The sequence below is a fragment of the Myodes glareolus genome, chromosome 8, assembly GCF_982192425.1.
Source record: "Myodes glareolus chromosome 8, mMyoGla1.1, whole genome shotgun sequence".
Taxonomy (NCBI): domain Eukaryota; kingdom Metazoa; phylum Chordata; class Mammalia; order Rodentia; family Cricetidae; genus Myodes; species Myodes glareolus.
The window spans coordinates 99141159-99162598 of record NC_142033.1 but is presented as its reverse complement, the minus strand read 5'-3'; the positions used below and the strand labels follow the sequence as shown (position 1 = coordinate 99162598).

The 21440-nt window shown below is 44.4% G+C and overlaps 1 protein-coding gene across 3 annotated transcripts in view; it reads left to right on the top strand.

Annotated features, from left to right (window-relative positions):
• Positions 1-21440, top strand: part of Sptbn1 (spectrin beta, non-erythrocytic 1) — a 166079-nt gene that overhangs the window by 22140 nt on the left and 122499 nt on the right. The gene's annotated exons all lie outside the window — the stretch shown is intronic.

The following is a 21440-nucleotide window of genomic DNA, read 5'->3' as shown; positions in this document are numbered from 1 at the left end:
AAGCATTTGAATCTATGAGCCTGTGAGACATTCTCATTCAAGCTACCAGACACTGCAATGCTCATTTACTAACCCACGTCTTCTGGGAGTGGTGGTGTCCATCTACCCGGGCAGGGGAGGTCCATCCAGAATCTTTTCTTTGTCCTTATTTAAGGTTGTTTTTCAAAATTCACTTACTAGCTAATGGGTTTCTGTGATACTTTTCCATACCTCCTTAGTTTGGGTTGATCTGTCCCCTGCCTCCCCCACTGCCATTGCTGCTCCCATCATTGCTTAATAATTTCACACCCAGTACCCCTTCTTCTTTCATTTCATGTGCGTGCTACCTCCGGTCTGTGTTTTGAAGTTAGGTTTTGAGATGATAGACGGCTTTCAGACCTGTTCCCATTGAGTTGGCTCCCATATCTCAGGCTCCTCTTGCTCACGCTTGTTCCAACAGTATCCACCTCTATACCTTCATCTTACCTATAATCTGCTATCCACCTCTCTTTCTTTATTCTTCTGTCATACATTACATACCCACTGCAGTTTCCCTCCTCCTCCTAGGCCCCCTCTCTTCTTTCCCAGATTAACTCCTCCATTTCCCTTCCAAAACAAAAACAAAAACAAAAAAAAAGCTACAATAAGACTAGGCACAAACCCTCATATCAAAGCTGGATGAGGCAACCCAGTAGGAGGAACGAGGTCCCAAGCACAGGCAAAAGAGTCAGGGTCACTTCTACTCCCACTGTTAGGAGTATCATGAGAACATCAAACTACACAACCACGGCGTATATGCAGAGCACTTAGCTCAGACCCATAAAAGTCCGTGGTTGTCCCTTTAGTCTCTGGCAGCCCCTAGGAGCCCTGCTCAGGTGTTTCTGTGAGTCGTGTTCTTGTGGTGTCCTTGACTCCTCTTGGGGGGGGGGTTCCCTTGGCTCCCCCAAGTGTTTGGATGTAGGTCTCTACATCTGTTCCTATCAGTTGCTGGATGAAGCCTCTCTGATGACAGTTCGGCTAAGCACCGATCTATGAGTATAACAGAGTATCAATCGGAATCATTTCATTGCCTTTTGTTTTGTTTTTGTTTGTTTGTTTTGACAGTCATGTTTGGCTCTTATCCTGGGTCTCTGGGCTGTCCAGCCCATGGTTCCTGGCCATCCAGGTAGTGTCAGGCATGGACTCCCTCTGATGGGGCACTCCCAGAACATCATACAGTCAGGATAGATTGTAGGTCAAAGGTCAAAGGACTGGGCTGATGTCCCAATCCCGCTGCTGGTTCTAAAAGATGGCCAGTTCAGGTTTCATATCTTCAGCTAGTAAGAGTCTTCTCTGGGGTGTCTCTTGCAGATTCTCTGGAGTTCCCATTGCAGTAGGTTTCTACATCTTTCCCCAAATGCCCTCCAGTTCCCGGTGTCTCTCCCTGTACTCTCCCCCTTCATGCCCTACCCCCTGCCTGACCCCTCCTGTTCCCATCCCTGCCTTCCCCCAGTCCACCCATAAAATCTGTTCTGTTTCTCTTTCCCAGGGAGATGCATGTGCTCTCCCCCCGTTAAGCCCTCCTTCTTACCTAGCCTCTCTGGGTCTGTGGATTATAGCATGATTATCCTTACTTAACAGCTAATAGCCACTTACAAGTAAGTATATACCATGTTTGTCTTTCTGAGTCTCAAGATGATGTTTTCTAGTTCCATCCATTTGCCTGCAAATTTTATTATGGCATTTTTGTTTTGTTTTGTTTTTGTTGCTTGTTTTTTTCAAGGCAGGGTTTCTATGTGTAAAAGCCTTTTACTGTCCTGGAACTCGCTGTGTAGACCAGACTGGTCTTAAACTCAGAGATTCGCCTGCCTCTGCCTCCCGAGTGCTGGGATTATAGGAGTGCACTACCACTGCCCGGCATTTTTTTAAAAGATTTATTTGTTTGTTTGTTTATTGTGTATAGTGTTCTGCCTGCATTTCTGCTTGCAGGCCAGTAGAGGGAACCAGATCTCATTTCATTACAGATGGTTGTGAGCTACCATGTGTTTGCTGGGAATTGAACTCAGGACCTCTGAAGAGCAGCCAGTGTGCTCTTAACCTCTGAGCCATCTCTCTATGTCATTTTTTAACAGCTGAGTAATACTCCATTGTGTAAATATTTATTTTTTAAGTCCATTCTTTGGTTGATAGATATGGAGGTTGTTTCCAGTTTCTGGCTATTATGAATAAACCCGCTGTGAACATAGTTGAGCAAGTGTCCTCGTGGTTGGATGGAGCATCCTTTGGGTATATGCCCAAGAGTGGGTACAGCTGGGGCTTGAGGTAGACTGATTTCCCTGGCTCGTTTTGAATTCCCTGTGCAGACTCTGGATAACTTTTGTCTCCTAGCCTTCTTGGCCACACCTCTCCAAGTGCCATGATACTGGCTTTGTGTGGTACTGGGGGTCAAGCCCAGGGCAGCATATGTGCTAAACAAGACCTCGCCCAACCATGCAGCATCCTCAGCTTCGGCTCTGCCGCTCTTCATGCTGGTAGAGCTGGGCCTTCCTTCCCTTCTCATGGCCACTGGTTCCTGCTCACAGTAGTTTCTGCTTCATTCCTCTACTGTTTTAAATCATGCCCATCCCCCCTTTTTGCCAGGCCTTCATACTTTTCCATCAGGCTCTGAGAGCTCGGAAGAACAGGAAAATGGAAGGATAGAAAGGAAATGCTCGGAGGGATGGTGAGATGGTGACCGCTAATGCTTTCCGGGCAGGTGGTGGAAGTACTCAATCGCAGTTCAGACAGGAGGAAAGACGGAGCTTTGGGCATCCTTAGACCGCGTACAGGGCGTTTTAGAACCATCATGTAGTCCCTGGGTCCATCACATCTCTGCCAACGAGAGCCTTCCTCAGCACAGCCCAGGAGTCTGTGTTTTTCATTTCCTCAGCGATTCTGGCACGCAGCTGAGTTGGGAAGACTGGCCTGACTGCCACGCCTCAGCTGTCTCCTGAAGAAGCTGAGAGCTAGGGAGGTGAGCTGTTGTCTTTATGGTTAGAAGAGGCCAGCAGTAAGACTAGACCAGAGGTCTGTCTGAAGTCCCTTGTCCCTCCGACCAACAGCCAGTCTCTGGTTTCAGCTGCACTGATGTGGTGTCTGGCTCATATTGCAGTCTCCTTCCTAAAATCCCTCTCTTTGTGGTTTATTTTTTATTTCTGGCAGCAGGTTGTGTTCTCCCGTTTCACCCTGTAGGCCATCTCTCGGTTCATTTTAGAGGGTAGTAATGTCCCAGGTCCTGTGTGGCCACACAGCCTGGGTGTGAGACCGAAGGGTGATCTCGGGTTGCATTGCTGCGCATCATCTTATCCTGCTGGCTTCTTTGTGATTTAGTGTTCCTTCCCTCTCACTAAAAACCAAACAAAGCAAAAAAACAAAAAAACAAACAAAACTATCTCTTCATACATTTTTGACTGTAGAATGAATTCAGATGGTACATTTCTGTATAGAAAAAAAGATAATTTCACACTTTTTTCCTACTTTTTATTTGTTTTGTTTTGTTTCCTGAGGCAGGGTTCTCTGTAGCCCTGGCTATCCTGGACCTCATGTTGTAGATCAGGCAGGCCTCAAACTCAGGAGTTGTACCTGCCTCTGTATCACCACACCAGCTCTTTCTCTACTTTCAATTCTTAAACATTCTTTGAGATCTTGAATTTATTTTTATTTTACGTGTATGAGTGTTTGTGGCAGGAAAAGGGTGTTTGATCCCCTGGGGCTGGAGTTATAGACTGTTGTGAGCCACCATGTAGTTGCTGGGAACTGAACTCAGGACCTCTGGAAGAGCAACCAGTGCTCTTAACCACTGAGCCATCTCCCCAACCCCTGTAAAACAGGATCTCTCTTCATTGCCTAAGCAGGCCCCGAGTTCCCTGTGTAGCCCAGGCAGGCTTTGAACTTGTGATCCTCCCTCCTCGACTTCTAATAGATCTTCCAAGTCAGAAAGCATTTGAAGGATCTTCCTGTTAGTTAATTCAAGTGGGGTCTACACCAGGAAAATAGAAAATTCAAACAGTCTTGAGTCCACTGAGATGGTGAAAGAGTTCCTTCAGAGGCTGTGTTTCTCAAGAACTTTCTGATAAAGAATAAGTCTGGGATAACTAGGCTGTTAACCTACCATGCCCTCAGTAGTGGGTGTGTTTAGTTGCACTAAGCTGACCGTGTCCCAGGCTGTGTCAATGATGGGTGAGGGATGTTCGTCAGAATGCTAAGCACTTCTGGGGTCTCTTGAGCATGGCATGATGTGCTGTGAATGCTTGCGGGGAAGCAGTCCTTGGCATGGTGGTGTGGTCACAGAGTGAGCCTGTCAGAGGAGGCTTGCTGTGACGCCCGCCGGGAAGTGAGAACACTGTCTGAGGACCTTTCTGTTACTGGTGGGACAGAGGGAGACGTTGGAGAATCAGGGAGTTAAAGCAAGGCGAACAGCCCCCTTCTCAAAAGATGGAGGAGGATATGGAAAGATTTTAGGCTAGTTTTGTATGCCTTTCAAAACCCACTTGAGGTCTGGGAAGATGGCTTAGTTGTTAAGAGCACTGGTCCCTCTTCCAGGGGGCCTGGGTTTGAACCAAATAATGGCAGCCATTTGTAACTCCAGTACCAGGGGATCTGATGCCCTCTTGTGGCCTCTACAAGCAGCGGGCTTACAGCAGTGCACGGACATGCAGGCAGGCAAAATACCCACACACATATAGACAATAATAAAAAATAAACATTAAGTACCCTAAAACCCCAGATGAACAACATTGTAGAGGAGGAGTTTTTCAGTCCCTCGGAGCTCTAAGTAGAGAAACTGGAAATGTGCTGGGCTTAGTGGGACATACCTTTAATCCCAGTGAGGCGGGCGGATCTCTGAGTGACTTACCTTAACTGAACCTAAATGAACTATTTCCCTGGTTCACTTAAGTACGTGTCTGCTCTGTCTGTCTGTCTGTCTGTCTGTCTTATTTTGAGTGAGAATGCTATGCAATGCAGTTCTAACAGAATTGAGATATGGCCTGTAGATAATGAACTATGTGCACTCCACTCCTAGGTAAGAAGGAAATCAAACAAGATGCCTGGAACGTCCCCTCCCAAGTGAGTGGCTAGGCAAAACGGTTGGCGTGTGCATTGTCATTGCTGAGTCCCGGAAGGATTATGTTGAGTGAAGTAGCTGGGTCAAACGTCTGTTTGTGTAGAAAATGCAGATTACAGCAACAGGCAGCGACTATAGATGTGTGTGGCCAGGAGGCACAGGGAAGAGGTGTTACTGTGGTGACTGTTTCTGAGGTATGTGCATATGTCAAAGCTTGCCAAACTGTATAATGCACAGTATAGTCTGTGTTCTACAGCATTTCCTGAGGAATGCTCAGATAAGCCGCCTCTCCACGTGTCCTCACTGCTGTATCCCACCCAGCCTGCTTACTGCCAAAACCAGGGCAGCAGTGGGCCAACGATTGCCCTTCAGTGAGGCATGCCAGGGTAGGTGAGGGGCCTGAAGTGTGCAGTCAGAGGTCCTCAGAGAAGCCAGATGTTGTGAACATGAGGGGCAGACCACGTCTGTGGACGTGCTGATCCTGGAGATGCCAGTGATCTGTCACGGGGCATGCGACTGTGTCACCAGCCTACACTTCATTTTGAAAATCTTTGGTCATCATGGATAGGTGGTAAGCAGCCTAATGAGCAGTCAGGAATTTGGGGTTCAGAGTTCAACGACCCCTCAGGGGATACTTGAGTATGTCAAGGATGCTCTTGTTGTGGAGAACCTCACTATCTAAAGCAGGTCTCTCTTGCCAGTCTGTTCTGTGTCGAAGAAACTGCGTGCCACATTGGAATCCCACTTGCACAAATACTTAAAATTTTTCGTATCAGAAATAATGTGTTTTCTGTAGAATTAACAAAAAAATATAATTTAAAAAATAAGAAATTTTAAACTGTCTTTAATCTTATGTCCCAGTACTACTTTTAATGTTCTTGCACATATTTCATGTAAGTATATATTTTAAAGTGAGTAGAATCACAAGGTTCATACTTTGTTACTTCCTGTTTTCTCTGAGCCTTTTGTTCTGTGTTTTATGTAGACATAGAGTATTGCTTTTAGTGTATTACATATCGCATATCTTATGACTCATTTCATTAAAATTCTTTTTGGAGCTGGGCGGTGGTGTCACACGCCTTTAATCCCAGCACTCAGGAGGCAGAGGCAGAAGGATCTCTCTAAGTTCAAGGCCAGCCTGGTCTACAAGAGCTAGTTCCAGAACAGGCCTTGCTACAGAGAAACCCTGTCTCAAAAAATATAATTAATTAATTAATTAATTAAGTTTTGGGGGTTTTGTATTTTGCTAAAAAGTTTGGGAAAATGCTCTTATTAATAAACAAGTAAAATAATATATCACTAATTAAAAATTGTATTGAGGGATATAATTTCTCAATTCATATTACAGAAAAATGGCCTTATTTTAGCCAAAGGAAAGGGAGACGGTGCATTTGAGACATCAACATACAGTGGTGCCTTATGACTGAGTAATTATTTTATCTGTGGTAGGCACAGAAATAAACTATCAGTGTGCTTGGGGTGTTCTCTAAAGAAGAATTTTGAAAAGTATAAATCAAAGTCATAACAAACATTTTTTACTGATTTTTATTGAGCTCTATATTTTTCTCTGCTACCCTTCCTGCCTCCCCCCTCCCCTTCAACCCTCTCCCAAGGTCCCTAATCCTCCCACTTTACTCAGAAGATCATGTTTTTTTCTACTTCCCATGTAGATTAGATCTATGTAAGTCTCTCTTAGTGTCCTCATTCCTGTCTAGGTTCTCTGGGGTTGTGATTTGTGGGCTGGTTTTCTTTGCTTTATGTTTAAAAACCACTTACGAGTGAGTACATGTGATAATTGTCTATATGGGTCTGGGGGACCTCACTCAAAATGATTTCTAGCTCCATCCATTTGCCTGCAACATTCAAGATGTCGTTATTTTTTTTCCTGCTGTGTGGTACTCCATTGTGTAAATGTACCACATTGTCCTTATCCATTCTTTGGTCAAGGGGCATTTAGGTTGTTTCCAGGTCCTGGCTATGACAGACAATGCTGCTATGAACATAGTTGAGCACATGTCCTTGTGGCAGATTGAACATCCTTTAGATATATACCCAAAAGTGGTATTACTGGGTCTTGAGGAAGGTTGTTTCCTAATTTTCTGAGAATCGCCACACTGAAATCCAAAGGGGCTGTACCAGCTTGCTTTCCCACCAGCAATGCAGAAGTGTTCCCTTTTCCCCACAACCTCTCCAGCATAAATTGTCATCAGTGTTTTTGATCTTGGCCATTCTTACAGGTGTGAGATGGAATCTCAGAGTTGTTTTGATTTGCATTTCTCTGATAACTAAGGATGTTGAACATTTCCTTAAGTGTCTTTTAGCCATTTTAGATTCATCTGTTGAGAGTTCTCGGTTTAGGTCTGTACTCCAATTTTTATTGAATTATGTATTCTTTTGATGACCAATTTCTTGAGTTCTTTGTATATTTTGGAGATCAGATCTTCCATGGTCTTGGGTAGGCAGAATTAACATAGTAAAAATGGCAGTCTTACTAAAAGCAATCTACAGATTCAATGCAATGCCCATCAAAATCCCAGCAAAATTCTTCACACACCTCGAAAGAACAGTACTCAACTTCATATGGAAAAGCAAAAAGCCCAGGATAGCCAAAACAATCCTGTACAATAAAAGAACTTCTGGAGGCATCACAATCGCTGACTCCAAACTCTACAACAGAGCTACAGTACTGAAAACAGCCTGGTACTGGCATAAGAACAGATAGAAGAACCAATGGATCAGAAAAGAAGACCCAGATATCAATCCACACAGCTTCAAACGCCTGATTTGTGACAAAGAAGCAAAAAATATCAAATGGAAAAAAGAAAGCATATTTGACAAATGGTGCTGGTGTAACTGGATATCCAAATGTAGAAGAATGAAAATAGACCCATATTTATCATCATGCACAAAACTCAAGTCCAAATGGATCAAAGACCTCAACATAAAGCCAGCCACACTGAACCTTTTAGAAGAGAAAGTGGGCAATATACTTAAACACATTGACACTAGAGACCACTTCCTAAATATAACTCCAGCAGCACAGACACTGAGAGAAACAATTAACAAAGGGACCTCCTGAAACTGAAAAGTTTCTGTAAAGCAAAGGACGCAGTCAACAAGACAAAATGGCAGCCTACAGAATGGGAAAAGATCTTCACTAACCCCACATAATAAACATTTTTAATGCTCTGTGTTTCACTTATTGTTGGGTGTGCATGCGTGCACATGCAGAGTGCTAATCGGACGCACTCTGTTTCTGTAGTGCAGTAAATTTCCTTCTAGAAGTTCATCTTAAGAAAGTAACTGGAGAGCCTTGTAGCAATACCGTATTTGCAAAACTACTGTTGTAAATCGTAAACAGTTACCGTTCTGGAGCAGGGCTTTGGTTAAATAAATGCGAGACATCCGTAGATGTCCTTAGGGTGATAGTTTGGCCTATGTTTCTGAAAACACTTGTTCAGGAAATAAAATGGGGATAAACATTTTTTATGGAGTGGAATGAAGGTCTGACTTCTGTGTACATTTTGTGCCCTTTGTTGCTAGTCTTGGACCCTTCACGAAGAAACTAGCACACCTGCTTCCCTTTGTTGCCCTGTGTCCTAAGAAACTCTTCTCTTGGTGCCACATAGGATAGCCTGTCCGCTCAGATCCTCTGGGGTTCGGGAGATGCTTTGGCAGTGATCATCACAAGTGCACCTGCTTACAAGACAGAGAGAGAGAATTCATTCATTGGTCACATATACTGTGCTGGCTTCACTGAACAGGTGCAGCAAGAAAGCGCAGCCACAGCCTGAAGCGCGAACGTTTCCACGAAGCCTACTTCTTCCTTACTCCGTGTATCTGGATTCCCTACTTGCCTCTCCCTGTTCGGGCTTTGCTTTCGCTACACAGTTTGTCTGTCCTGGGTCTCCTTTCTCTCAAAATAGAAGTTGGTCGTTTGGATTCAGAGTTTATAGAGAGCCAGATTCTGTCACCCTTGGAGTAGTAACTGAACTCCAGCATGCCTTTCCCTCAAGGGAACAGCGAACTGGTTTGTGGGTCACAGGAGTCACACCCTTCACTATCAGCCCACAAGGGCAGCTTACCTGAGTCCCTTTCTAAGCCCTAGAATGAAAGGTCATTGTGATGCCACCCAGAAATTGTTCCTTGTGTTACAGGAAGGACTTTGTGTGGAACATTTCCTATATTTTGAAATATTGCTACAGACTTTTAGGGAATTGTGTTTGGGAAGGGCTACCCTTTGGCTGAACTCTGCTCCAGAATCCGTAGATAGGCGGTCTGGGCACTAACCAGCAGGGCAGGCACAGGTGTGCACTAGTGGTCTCACAGCCAGAGACCATTCCTCCCAACAGCTAGCCAAGAGAAGAGTAGAAAATAACAGAGAAAAATAAACAAATAAGAGAAAAAGGGGCTCCCCATTAGAGTTCCATCTGAAATACCTATCGTGTTGTGCTTGTTTATAATGAGGATTTAACCCCCAAGATGGGGCTGCAGCATCTGGAACCAAGTCCAGATAAGCAGGAAGAGAGCCAGCAAAGAGCAAGGAGTGGGGCCTCACAGATGTGCCACTGGGAATGCGCCTGAGCCACCCTGTTGAGTACAGTACCCATGATCAGAAGTGGTTTCTAAGTGGAGATGACTGGTGCGGTTGAAGAGCTGGGTTTTAACATCTATAAGTAACTGCACAGGACATGCCATGACCATTTTGTACAGCCTCAGATAAACTCAGAAGCTAGGCCACATAGGCTTACGTCCAAAGTCCATGCCCTTTTGTACTGTCCCATGGGCCAGTTCATCCTGACTTCTGACTTGCAGTTTTCCGTTTGTGCTTGGAGCCGAGGCTTTCCTGAAACCCCTGCTCTCTGCACAGGCTGGGGTAGTGTTGCCGCTTGTCCTCTTGAATTTTATCTGCTGTTTGTTCTTTCAGTTCTGGGTGATTATCTTGACTGTCGATTTGTTTTGCCTCCTTTTTTTATTTTTTACTTATTTTTATTTTATGTATGAATGTTCTGCATGCACACCTGCCTGCCAGAAGAGGGCATCACATCCTATAATATGTTTGTGAGCCACAGTGTGGATGCTGGGAATTGAACTCAGAACCTCTGGAAGAACAGCCAGTCCTCTTAACTGCTGAACCGTTTCCCAAGTTGGCCCCTCCATTTATGTTTAATTTTTACTGATTCATGGTTCATGAGATTGAAAAGTTTATACCTAGGCCATACAACTCCATTTGGCTTATATAACCTTAAAGAGAAAGGAAGGACTCCAGTAATTATGAAAGTCTCTGAACGCGAGAGGATATTAAGCCATAATTGGCTTGACAGGAAGTAGACATGGGAGATGGGTAGCTGCCTATTTGCTTCTCAGTTTACTTCTGCACTTGCTAAATGCAGGGAGAAGAGAGGAGAGGCAGTCTTCTAAAATCATCTACAATTGCATTAAAACATTATCCTGGCCCAGCATCTGACACCAGAAAAGTTCCACAATTAAGTCTCTATATGATGCTCTTAAAAAACACAGTGTCTGCAATTACTAAGTTAAATTAACAAAGGCCGCAGGTAATAGAAGGAATATGGAGGTGTTTTTCTGCCAGATGGAGAAAACGGTGCATCTGCACACGATTATGAGCCCCTCTTGCTGCTTGGCTTTCCCCCTTCCTTGAGCCCGCATTTCTCACTGGATGCTGATAGTGCATGATAATAAAACCGTGGTTGGCAGGCAGCACACAGTTTGGCTCACTTTCCAGTGTTTGTGGGAGCAGAAGAAGCAGTGCAGCTGCAAGACTGGGTCCTCTCCAGCGGAGGAGATGCTTCTCCGATGAAGGCACCCGTGGTCATTGAAATGGAATCAGTATTTTTGGCATCTTGGTATTATAATCCTTTCTACATTTTTTATGATAATTGTTCATTTCTTAGGGTTTGTTTTGTGTTTTTCTCTGGTCTGTAATCTACTAAAAGTGAAGGAATGAAAATGTTTTCAGCCAGGCAGTGGTGGCGTACGCCTTTATTCCAGCACTCGGGAGGCAGAGGCGTGCGGATCAAGGCACGCCTTGATCTGGTCTTCAGAGCGAGCTGAAACCCTGTCTTGAAAAACAAACAAAATGTTTGAGGTATTTTTTTCTGTTCCTTTTTTTTTAATGACTAAGTAGTTACATTTGTCAACTGAAGACTTATTTTAAATAGCTACACAGTTATACATAAGTTATCTTACTGTAAGACTCGGATTTCAAATAGCAGAAGAAAGATCTAAGATACAAAGTGCCTGGATCCTAAAACTGGCTAGAAGTTTCCAAAATAGGCTATGCATTCCCTGTGTTCCCAGTGTTCTGGCTTGGGCAGCTGGAGATGAACTTGTCTGATCAATGAAGCTGTGGATGTGTGCAGGTCGTTTCGTTGGTACTTGGGGCTTACAAAGTATTGTTTAGCAGAAGGAACCCAGCTCCTGAGTTCCAGGCTTTGGTGGCTTTAAAGACCCAGTGGCCTCCAGACCTGAGCCAGCCCAGCTAAACCGCTGACCCACTGGTGATGGGACGTGCTATCAGGATGCAGTGACAATCCCAGGCCTTTTTTGCTACAGAGAAGGAATAAGGTGATGGACAGCTAGGTGGCTTGGCCCACACGCCTGCTGGGACTGACTTGAAAATGGGATGGCCGATTTCCAGAAGGGATCGTTGGGAGACTTTTCAGTAGGCCAGGAGAATGCACTGCAAAGAATCGTGTTGAGCAGCTGTAGAAAGCAGGACTCTGGCTCCCTGGTAGGAAGCAGACTCATCCCCAGTTCTCACCCTGCCGGAAAATTGCCTTCTGCAAGAGATGGAGAGAATACCTTGGGTGCTTTTTTTCCCCTCTCTTCTTTTTTCTTATAGAAACAACTATGTAATTAGTTAAGATAGTGCCTTCGATACGGGGTGGTACTTATTCTGGGATGAGCATCTCAGAATTGCAGATCTTCTCCATGTACAAACCTTTACCCCCACCCCCTTTTAGGCATAGTGCAGGTGATTTCAACAGTGTTGGCCTTAACCATACATATCCATTAAGGATAATTTAAATCCATCAGACACTAACCTGGGACAGATGCGGCAGGGGTACTCTGAGGTTAGAAGGGTTAGGCTTTGTAGAGAGGGTGTGTCTGTTCAGCCCATTGTACTGTGGAGGCTTCATCCGGAGCTCCCTCTCACTGCCTTCTGCCCCGCGCTCCTTGTATTGATGCTCCTCGGTGGGTGTATCGGTCAGATTGATGGAGGTTGGTAGCTGGGTGTTCCTTGCTGGCACAGAGCATTGGAATTCCTGTCCCGAGTTGAGTCTGGAGACCCTGGGCGAAGAAAAGCGTGGGGGAAGGCCCTGAGGAATTGAGGAAAGGGAGATCTGGGATAGGCAATAGTGTTCAAGGAGACTTTTTTTAAAAAAAAAAAATAACTTCTTTACTGACTCTTTGGGAGTTTCACACCATGTACCCCAATTCCATTCACCTTCCTGTTCTCCCTGTCCTCCCCTCATCCCTGCCTTGCCCTGCCACATAAGGAAGCAATTCAAAGTGAGCAATCAAGCAAACAAAATCAAGAGCAAATCCCCCTAAAACAAACAAAGAAAACCACAACAAAAACAAAACAAAAATTCACAACAACAGAAAACCTCTTTGCTTCTCTTTCTTTCCTGCTTCTCTAGCACCTCTTCATTCGTCCTGGTGATATTGGGAGCTTCATGTGCCATATAGTAAACCTCTTGATCCCATCAGTTTTACTGTCAAATGATCATTGCTTGAACCAGTCACTGGTCTGGTTCCTGGTATTGTTCCACAGGACCAGGCTCTTCACCAGCTAGCTGGTCCTAGATGGGATAGATGCTAGGGTGGGGTCAACCCAAGGCCCAGCTGTGGGCCTGGATAGTAGCCAAACTGGTCAGTCCAGGCCCCTGGGGCCACCCCCTGCAGGCATGCCCTCAGGGTTCATTCACATTGGCCTGTGGTAAGGTGTGGGGACCATCTCTCCAGTGGTCCAGTGAGAGGCAAGGCCAGCAAAGGCCAGCTGCTCGGCATGGCCTTCCAATTTTATCTTGCATAGTTCCTACGGCCTCCAGAGGTGACATAGGCTACAGACATCTACACAAACCCCAGTTGTAGCTGGGTCACGGACCCAGACAAGGCCCTCGTCAGCAGCTTGAGCCTAGGAGACATCCTTACTCTGAGTAGAGGTATTGGGCACTCAGGTGGGAATGGTTGTGGCCTTAACTTTAGGCCTCTGTGTGACCTTTGGTGGCAGTGGAGGACCCAGACTTCAGCACAGACCCCAGCCACAGAAGAACAATAGACCCCGACATGGTCCTCAATAGTGGGTGGGTCTGGATGTCACTACTGCCCCAGCAGCAGTATGACCCTGAGACACCAACGTGGCCCTCCATCTCTAGAGTCTTCATGGCTTGGATGGTTACAGGTACATTGGACATCAGCACAGACCCTGGCTGCAGCTGGGCCACAGACCCAGACATGGCCTCAGGCCGCAGCTCGGCATGGTTGACATCCTAGCTGCAAGTGAAAGGCCTGGCAACTTGGATCCGGATGGCTGTAGTGGCATTATGGCCCCTAGACACCAACGAGGTCACAGGTCACGGCCCAGACCTCAGGCTTCATGTGGCCTTTCATGACTCCCTGGGACACAGGGTCAACATAGACCTTGGCTGTGGTAGGACCACGGACCCAGACACGGTCCTTGGCAGCAGCCGAGGCCTGGGTGTCCCCATCCCAGGTGGCAGCCAAGGCCACCCTGATCGGTATGGTCCCAGCAGCAGCATGGATCGTGATCCCAAAAGCGGACAGAGGAGGCAGCCCAGGCCACTGGAATCAACATAACCCTGGACAACACCAGGAGTCGTGGACATCAGCACAGACCATGGCTGCTGTAGGACCAGGGACCCCATATTGCCCTTGTCTGCAGCCTGGCCGGATGTCATAATCATGTCTTCTTTCTGCATCACCCCATATTGCATGAACCATATTGCATGAGCCATTCCGTTCCTTAGTTACTTCAGTTCTCCATTACATGGTTCCTTATTGTAATAAGGTAAACATGCCCAGCACTGCAGGGCGCAAGGTGCACCCCTGGCTGTCTCCCCACCAGTCAGGGCCCCAGCTAGCCCCCATCTGTACAGTTGAGCATCAGGCGGGGGTTTCTGTCTTCCTGCCAGCTGGGGCCTGAAAGACCCTGGGTGGCCAGGCCTGCTATCTTCCTGCCAGCCAGAGCCTTAGCCCAGTCAGCTAGCCCCCATCTGTCTCAAGGAAACTTTTTAAAGAGAAACTTGATTATGTTTTTGCTAAGTATTTGTAGCTTTCTGAAAATTTGTGTTTTAGGTGATGATTAACATAGTTTTGAATGTTTGACGCAAAAACATTTGTATAGCAGGCCTTGGATTCATAGCAACCTTTGGTTTGTTTCCAGACCTGTCTTTTATTTTTATGGCAATATCCATCTCCAGATGTTAAACGCAGGGAGAACGTGTGTGTTTCTTTCTCTTTTCTGGATGTCAAAGGATTCTTTCCCGTCCCAAAATATCCCACAAGCCCCAGCCTCTATCTTCCAGCCAAGGCAGCTCAGCACCTCCATCTTCCGGAAACTAATGGTGAAGAGTTGGTTGTTAGTGTTGTGAGGAGTCGTGCAGAACCTAAGGAGTGTACACCGTAGTGGGCACATGCATCCATCTGTGCTCTGGAGGTGGTCTGAAAGGCCTGGCTTCACCTGCTCACCGCTCCTCAGTGGAAGATTGGCATATGCAGAGAAGGCTGGTCCTGGCGTAGTGCCCGTTTCTAGTGAGGCAGAATGGAGGAGGAGGAGAGCTGCTGGGTAGAGAGAGGAAGAGAGGCCTTCTTTTGGGGGAATGCACTTGGGGACTGCAAACACGGTTGAGGGTACAAGTGAACTCACTTTACTGAACACCTTTGTAAAGGAACTTTCACACAGCAGTGTACAGAATTGTAGAAACAGACGTTCGGTAGTGTTAAAATGTTTAGGGGGGGAGGATTGTCATGTTCTCCCTTTTGAGTGTCCTAGGCCAGCTTTTGTGTAACTTTTATTTGCAAAACTACAGATGTCCGGGTCAGCTTGGGACTCACTCATCAGGTGCAGAAAGGGAGGGTTTAGGACATGCTCAGCCACGCGAACACTAAGAGCCACACATGGCCTCTGAGCAAACCTGGACATTTGGTCAGCCGGTTGTGCCTAGAACTTAAGTCAGTTTGTAAAGCAATTTTATTTAAAATAAAAAATAAGTGCTCTTATTTAAAATAAATATTATAGGCAAATGAAGTAAAATCAATATTTCTTTAGTTCTGCCTAAGAATCACCCATCCTAACTCACCTATGTGAGTTAGGTGACATAAATTTCTCATAAACATTCATTCTTTGCTAAATGAATCTGCATAAAGGACAGGCTATCCTTGTATAAAAGTGATTTTCGCTGGGGTTCAACATTCATATGACTTTGGCAGAAGTAGGATCTTTGTGTTTCATAGTTAGATGCTGGGTGGTGACAATCTGCCACCTGTCATTTCATTGTGAGATTGTTTTTTGCTGTGACATGGGTACTGGTTATGTGACATTGTCCAGAACAGGTAGGCTGCCGAACCTTGCAGGCCTGTGTGCATATCAGCCATGCTTCCTGTTCATAGCAACTCCACGTATTTTCATGTAATCTTTATTCCAGAAGAGTGAGATGTGCATTTCACTTGATAAATTTGCCAAGAATTTTGGCACCGGGCTGCTCCAGAGGAAAAAGCTTCCAAACAGAAAGTACGATCTGTGACTGCTCCTCCATTGTTCAGGAAAGCACAGCTTTGGCTCACTAAGCTCCACAACAAATAAAGCTGTTGAATGTCAGACCTGGTGAAATTCAGGCTTGGTGTTCCAGCATTGGTGCTGTTAGAACCATATTCTGATGTTTCTTAAAACTGTTTGGAAGCAAATGTAAGGTTGAAAAGACTGTTACTAGTGGTTAGAAACTCCATGGTGTTAGGCCTGTTCTGAGCCCATGAGGACTTTAAGTGCTGTTTATAAGTGGTACAGAAGCAAAGATGACCTTTACCTGCCATGTATATTGTCATAACTGTGTATTAGTTTTAAAAAAATTAGTTTTAAGTTTAGTGATTTTTGAGTCTGATAATGGAACATTAGAGAAGCTAACCCTTCCTCATTTTATTCACTTTCAAATTGTAGCTGATTTTTAAAACGCTAGGAGTTAAAAGTATATTTAAAATTTAGATAGTTATTACATATGTAAGCAGAGAAAAAGAGTAATGTACTTTGTTTAAAATGCAAATATAAAAACAGCAAAGAAAATAACTCTCACTTATTATCAAGAGTTTTTAATTGAAAGGACTCAGATAATAATACATTGTTTGGTTTCCTTTGTAAAGTGGAAAAAGGACAGAAGCAAGGGATCCCAGTCTCCCCTTCCACCTGCATTTTGTAGAGCTGTGGTTCTGGTTATGCTGGTTTTTTCTTTTTAAATTTTATTTTTACTAATTTGCGTCTATATGTAATGTCTGTGGAAATCAGAAGAGGGAGCCGGAGTCCCTAGAGCTGGAGTTTCAGACAGCTGGGAGTTGCTGGTGGGAGTTGCTGGGAACTGAGCACAGGTTCTCTCTGAGAGCAGCAGCTGCCTTGGATGCTGAGTGGTTTTCCTAGTCCTAAGAAGTCTTTAAAGTATGATGACAAGACCTGGCTGATAGAGTGTTTTAATATAAAAGTAACTGAGCCTCTGTGTTTCTCACCACTGACTTTTGCTTGTTTGTTTTTCAAGACAGGGTTTCTCTGTGTAGACCCAGATGTCCTGGAACTTACTCTGTATACTAGGTTGACCTTGAACTCAGAGATCTGACTGCCTCTGCCTCCTGAGTGCTGCAATTAAAGGCGTGCACCACCACCATAGCGTGGCAATTTTACCTTTCTTCGCTACCCAAACAAGGGCCGCTACCCAAACAAGGGCCGACAATAACAGTATAGACCAGAAAAGGTCACTGGGTAGAACAGAAAGAGAAAAATAAGGAACGCAGGATGGCCCAGATGAAGTAAACCCTCAGATGTTTTCAGTTGTGTCGGGTTTAGACTCATCGGCTGTGTGTTAGAGGTTAGATTGCACTCTTCCGGCTCTGGACACAGCAGTGGTAGAGGTATTGTGACAGAAATATCGTGGTCATGTGACTTGGTCCAGGTGTTTAACTACGGAAGGTTTAAAATAATGAGATGGAAAAATAATATTAGGCAAATGCTGCTATCATTTAAGACAGAGTCATATATTAGTAAAACTGCTTTATAATGTTGAGTCCACTAAGAAGATAAAGTGATTATGATGGGGTTGTGCATGGTGGCGCATGCCTTTAACTCCAGTACTCTGAGGCTTGTGGTAGGGGTTTAATAAACCACTGATAAATGGACTATAAAGGATAAAGTTGATTGTCATGAGTTTCCTTTTACTAAGAAGGTGTAAGAAAAGAATGTCACTGTTGTTTCTTCTCAGAGTGGCCAGATTTCATGATTTTTGGATGTAATTTAGCAGTTGTGTGCTTTAAAATGTATTGTTTGTAAGAGGTATATGTGAGACGAGTGCTTGAACCTCTGTGCATGCTGACAGGAAGCTGACAGTGCTTCAGGCTGACTCCTCAAGTCACAAAGAACCAGGACAGCCTTCACACCTAGGATGGTATTGACGAACATTCTTAGGAGTTGGTTCTCTCCTCCTACCATGTGGGAACCTGGAGGTTGATCAGCAGTAGGGGCTTTATCCTGTTGAGCCATCTTTCTAGCCCTTGTCAGTGTTTTGTTGTTTGTTTCTTAAGCATATGATGGCTTCCTAAATGATTGTATGCTTGTGAGTTTGAAAATCATTTTGAACTGTATGTCTCCATGCTTGTGTACAGAAGATTCCCAGCACAGAACAGGGAAGTTGTCCCTCTCGAGAACTTAGACCTAGATATCTGAATACCAAAGACACTTTTCTTCATCCGTATTCTCCACCTTTCCAAAGACATCATTATCAACCAATGAGTTTGTACTATGGAGCCTTGTGTCCTCTAAAGACATGAACTTGAAGAGCATTGGTGACCTGACTTTCCAGGTCACTGGTCACTTGAGTGTTCCTCTGTGTCGGCTGTTTTACACCCTGCAGAATGCCTCAGCAGACAAACAGTAGTAGACAGGGTATAACTGTCCTGAGTTTGGGTGACTAAATAGTTGAGAAGGCTGATAGCAAATTCCTATAGATTTAGTAATGAAAAAATTCATACATACACTTTGGTATCTTTAAAGTTCTGAGAACAACTTATTTTTTATATTTAATGTTTTAAAGACTAGCGTATTAACCATCCAGTGAATACTTTTACACGTCTTCTGTGAGTGAAATGGGAAGATTTGAAGTGTGTGTAGGGTTTGTAAATTCTGTAAAGGCAATTGTTAACATCTGATCTTTCTCCTGGAAGTGGGTTGGCCAGTGTGGATCATCCTCTTCATTTTACTTGAATTTATTTGAGCTTTTGATTAAGATTAGGTAACAAATAAGTGTGTGCATATGTGTATTGTCAATGAAAATTCCATGTATTCTTCCTTACTTTCTTCTATAAGATCTTACCAGATGGTTTAAAAAAAAAAACTGTCTTTTCGGTTTTTTTTGCTTTTTGTTTTGTTTTTACATAGTGAAGAATAGAAGGTAGACACTTTAAACTTCCTGTCTAAAACCCAGTCACAAAGAACTTGGGCACTACACATGTCACTCATAGGACCGTGTTGACTTTAGGCCTTGCAGGGTTATTTCAGGAGCTCATACGGCAGGAGCGTCAGACAGACTCTCAGACCCTCTCTATATATTACACTACCCTCTTGAGCTTTTCCTAAAGTCAGAGTTCCAAGACAGCCAAGATGTCCAACTTTTCTCTTCGTGCTTATCTTGACTCAGCCATTTAAGAAGCACTAATTTAATCTGCCCTAGGAATGCGTGATTGATAGCTACTTGGGAAGATCCAACCTGTTGTAGATAACTTCCAAAGATGCCTCTTGTGTGGTGTGAGCTGTACTCATAGCTGACACAGCCTCTTGCTGAAGAGGATTGTAGCATGGTCTGTTGGTCAGTAGATGGCACCAAATCCAAAACTTATCTGGTGAGGGGTTCCACTACTTGGGTTTCTCTTTGAATCGAATTAAATCGTGTTTTCTATATTTTGCATGATTATTCTCTGAAGGATTAATAGTAGTATAAAGTTCCTCTTTACTAGAAATAGGCTGTTCCAAGGCAGATTTTATTAAAATAAAAAAATACACCTTGATGTTACATTAACCATCTCCAAGGTCAAATTGTGTGACTGTATTGACTGGACCTCCCTCCTTCCTTGCCTCTCTCCCTAGGTTAGAGTTGTTTAACTATAAGGTCACTCAATCAATAGAATTCAGCTTGCTATTTTGTGTTTTGTTAAAATTCTGTAATTATATTGTTAATATAACTTAAAAATGAGTATGCGAACACATTTGTCGTGTTGGGCTTCGCTGTACCTGCTGGGAATTCCGCTCCCATTGAGGAGTTTTCTGTTTCTGCAGTGAGGATGAGTGTGCGAGCAGGTGCTGAGGGTTGTCGGGTGGCTGTGGTGCTTTTTCCTGAAGAGCTTGCAGGATTTGCTGCCGTCCACTGGTGGCTTGTGAGAAAACAGTGAAGGAGGAAGCAGTGGTCGGCTTGTGCTGCCGTTGGTCCCATTCCAGCCACGGTTGGTTGAGCATGGAGACCCAGTTGTATCCGCTGTAGGTGATTGTTGGAATTGGAGAAAGACACGCTGGAAGCACATTAGGAGAACGGTTTCTTTTCAGCACGTGCATGCTTTGTTTTCTTTGTATGGTGCATTTTGAAGGGACCAGTCTGTGTTGCTGGGTGGATCCTGTTTTATTAGCACACTGTAATGTGCGGTCTGTCGACCGATCCTTGTGCACATCCTTGGTACACACCAAGGAAAACATGGGCCAAGTGCGAGGAGAAAGGAGGAGAGAAAATGGCCAACATCCCTTGAGATATCTTTTCTACCACCAAGACGGCTATCTCCATCCCCGCCTCCTTAGATTTGCTGTCAATTTACTTGGATATTTTTGTACTTCTGACTGAGCCTGAGTCCCTGTAGTGAAGCTAAACATGTATAGGAACTTAACCATACCAATAGGAATCAAGCTCAGAGCCTTACTAATGCCATAGGCCTAGCCGGATTTTTCACTGGGTCCTGTTAGCCACACACCCCCCACACACACACACCACAACCACAGTCAGGTCTACCGTCTGTATAGTGCCAAACCACTTCCATCTTGGAGTAGCCTCCAGCCAGTTCTGCTTCTATTTTTGCTTCCTTGAACCTGTTTTCCATATGGCACCAAGAATACTCCTTTAGAAGCTCACATCTAGCAGGGACAGATGCTATCTCAGAGTTCATCACGCTAGACTCTGGGCTGTCTCTGGCCTTTCCCTCTCTACACCAGACTCTGGTTATGCTGAGGATGCCTACCGTGGTGCTTCCTCTGTCTGGAGCGCCGCTCTTCCTAACCTGTTTCGGGACTGAAAAAGGTTTTTGTTGCTCACAATCGAAAACAGTCACTCTCAAGTTCTTCTTTCCTTAAACTCCTCTGTCTATGAGGATATAAGCTTCACTTAGACCATTTATTGTTCTCCCTGGAATCTAGAGCAATGCTGGGCATGTAGCAAGTCCTCAGTGTATTTGGGTTCAGTAAGTGAGTTTTGAATGGAGAAGCCGTATTTAAAGCTAAGTATGTTTCTCCTAATCCTTCAAGCATATTGTGATAAAAGGAAGCCATCAGTGGGCCAGAATTTATTTCATAGTTATTCCTAAAACTCCATCATGAGGGCTGGAGAGAGGGCTCAGTGGTTAAGAGCATTGCCTGCTCTTCCAAAGGTCCTGAGTTCAATCGCCACATGTGCAACCACGTGGTGGCTCACAACCATCTGTAATGAGATCTGGTGCCTCTTCTGGCCTGCAGACACACAGACAGAATATTGTATACATAATAAATAAATAATTTTTAAAAAATCCATCAAGACCCCAGAGGGTGACAAAAGAGTAGAGATTAGTATTAGCATTGGTCATAGAATTTATAACAACAATGGCATAAATAATTACAGTATTTCTTGAGTATTTACAATGCTTGGATACTATCCTTGATGCTGCTATATGCTTCCACCGGAATCTTAGGCCTTAATTTTTACATGTAAATGAGATATATAGAAGGAATGATTTGTTATTTTCTCATATAACATTTTATGAATGAGAGACTAGAAGATAATAGTTTCCGGTGATAGACAATAAAACCAGATGAATTCTTTCAGATACCCAAGTAGGTGTTGATATAGCC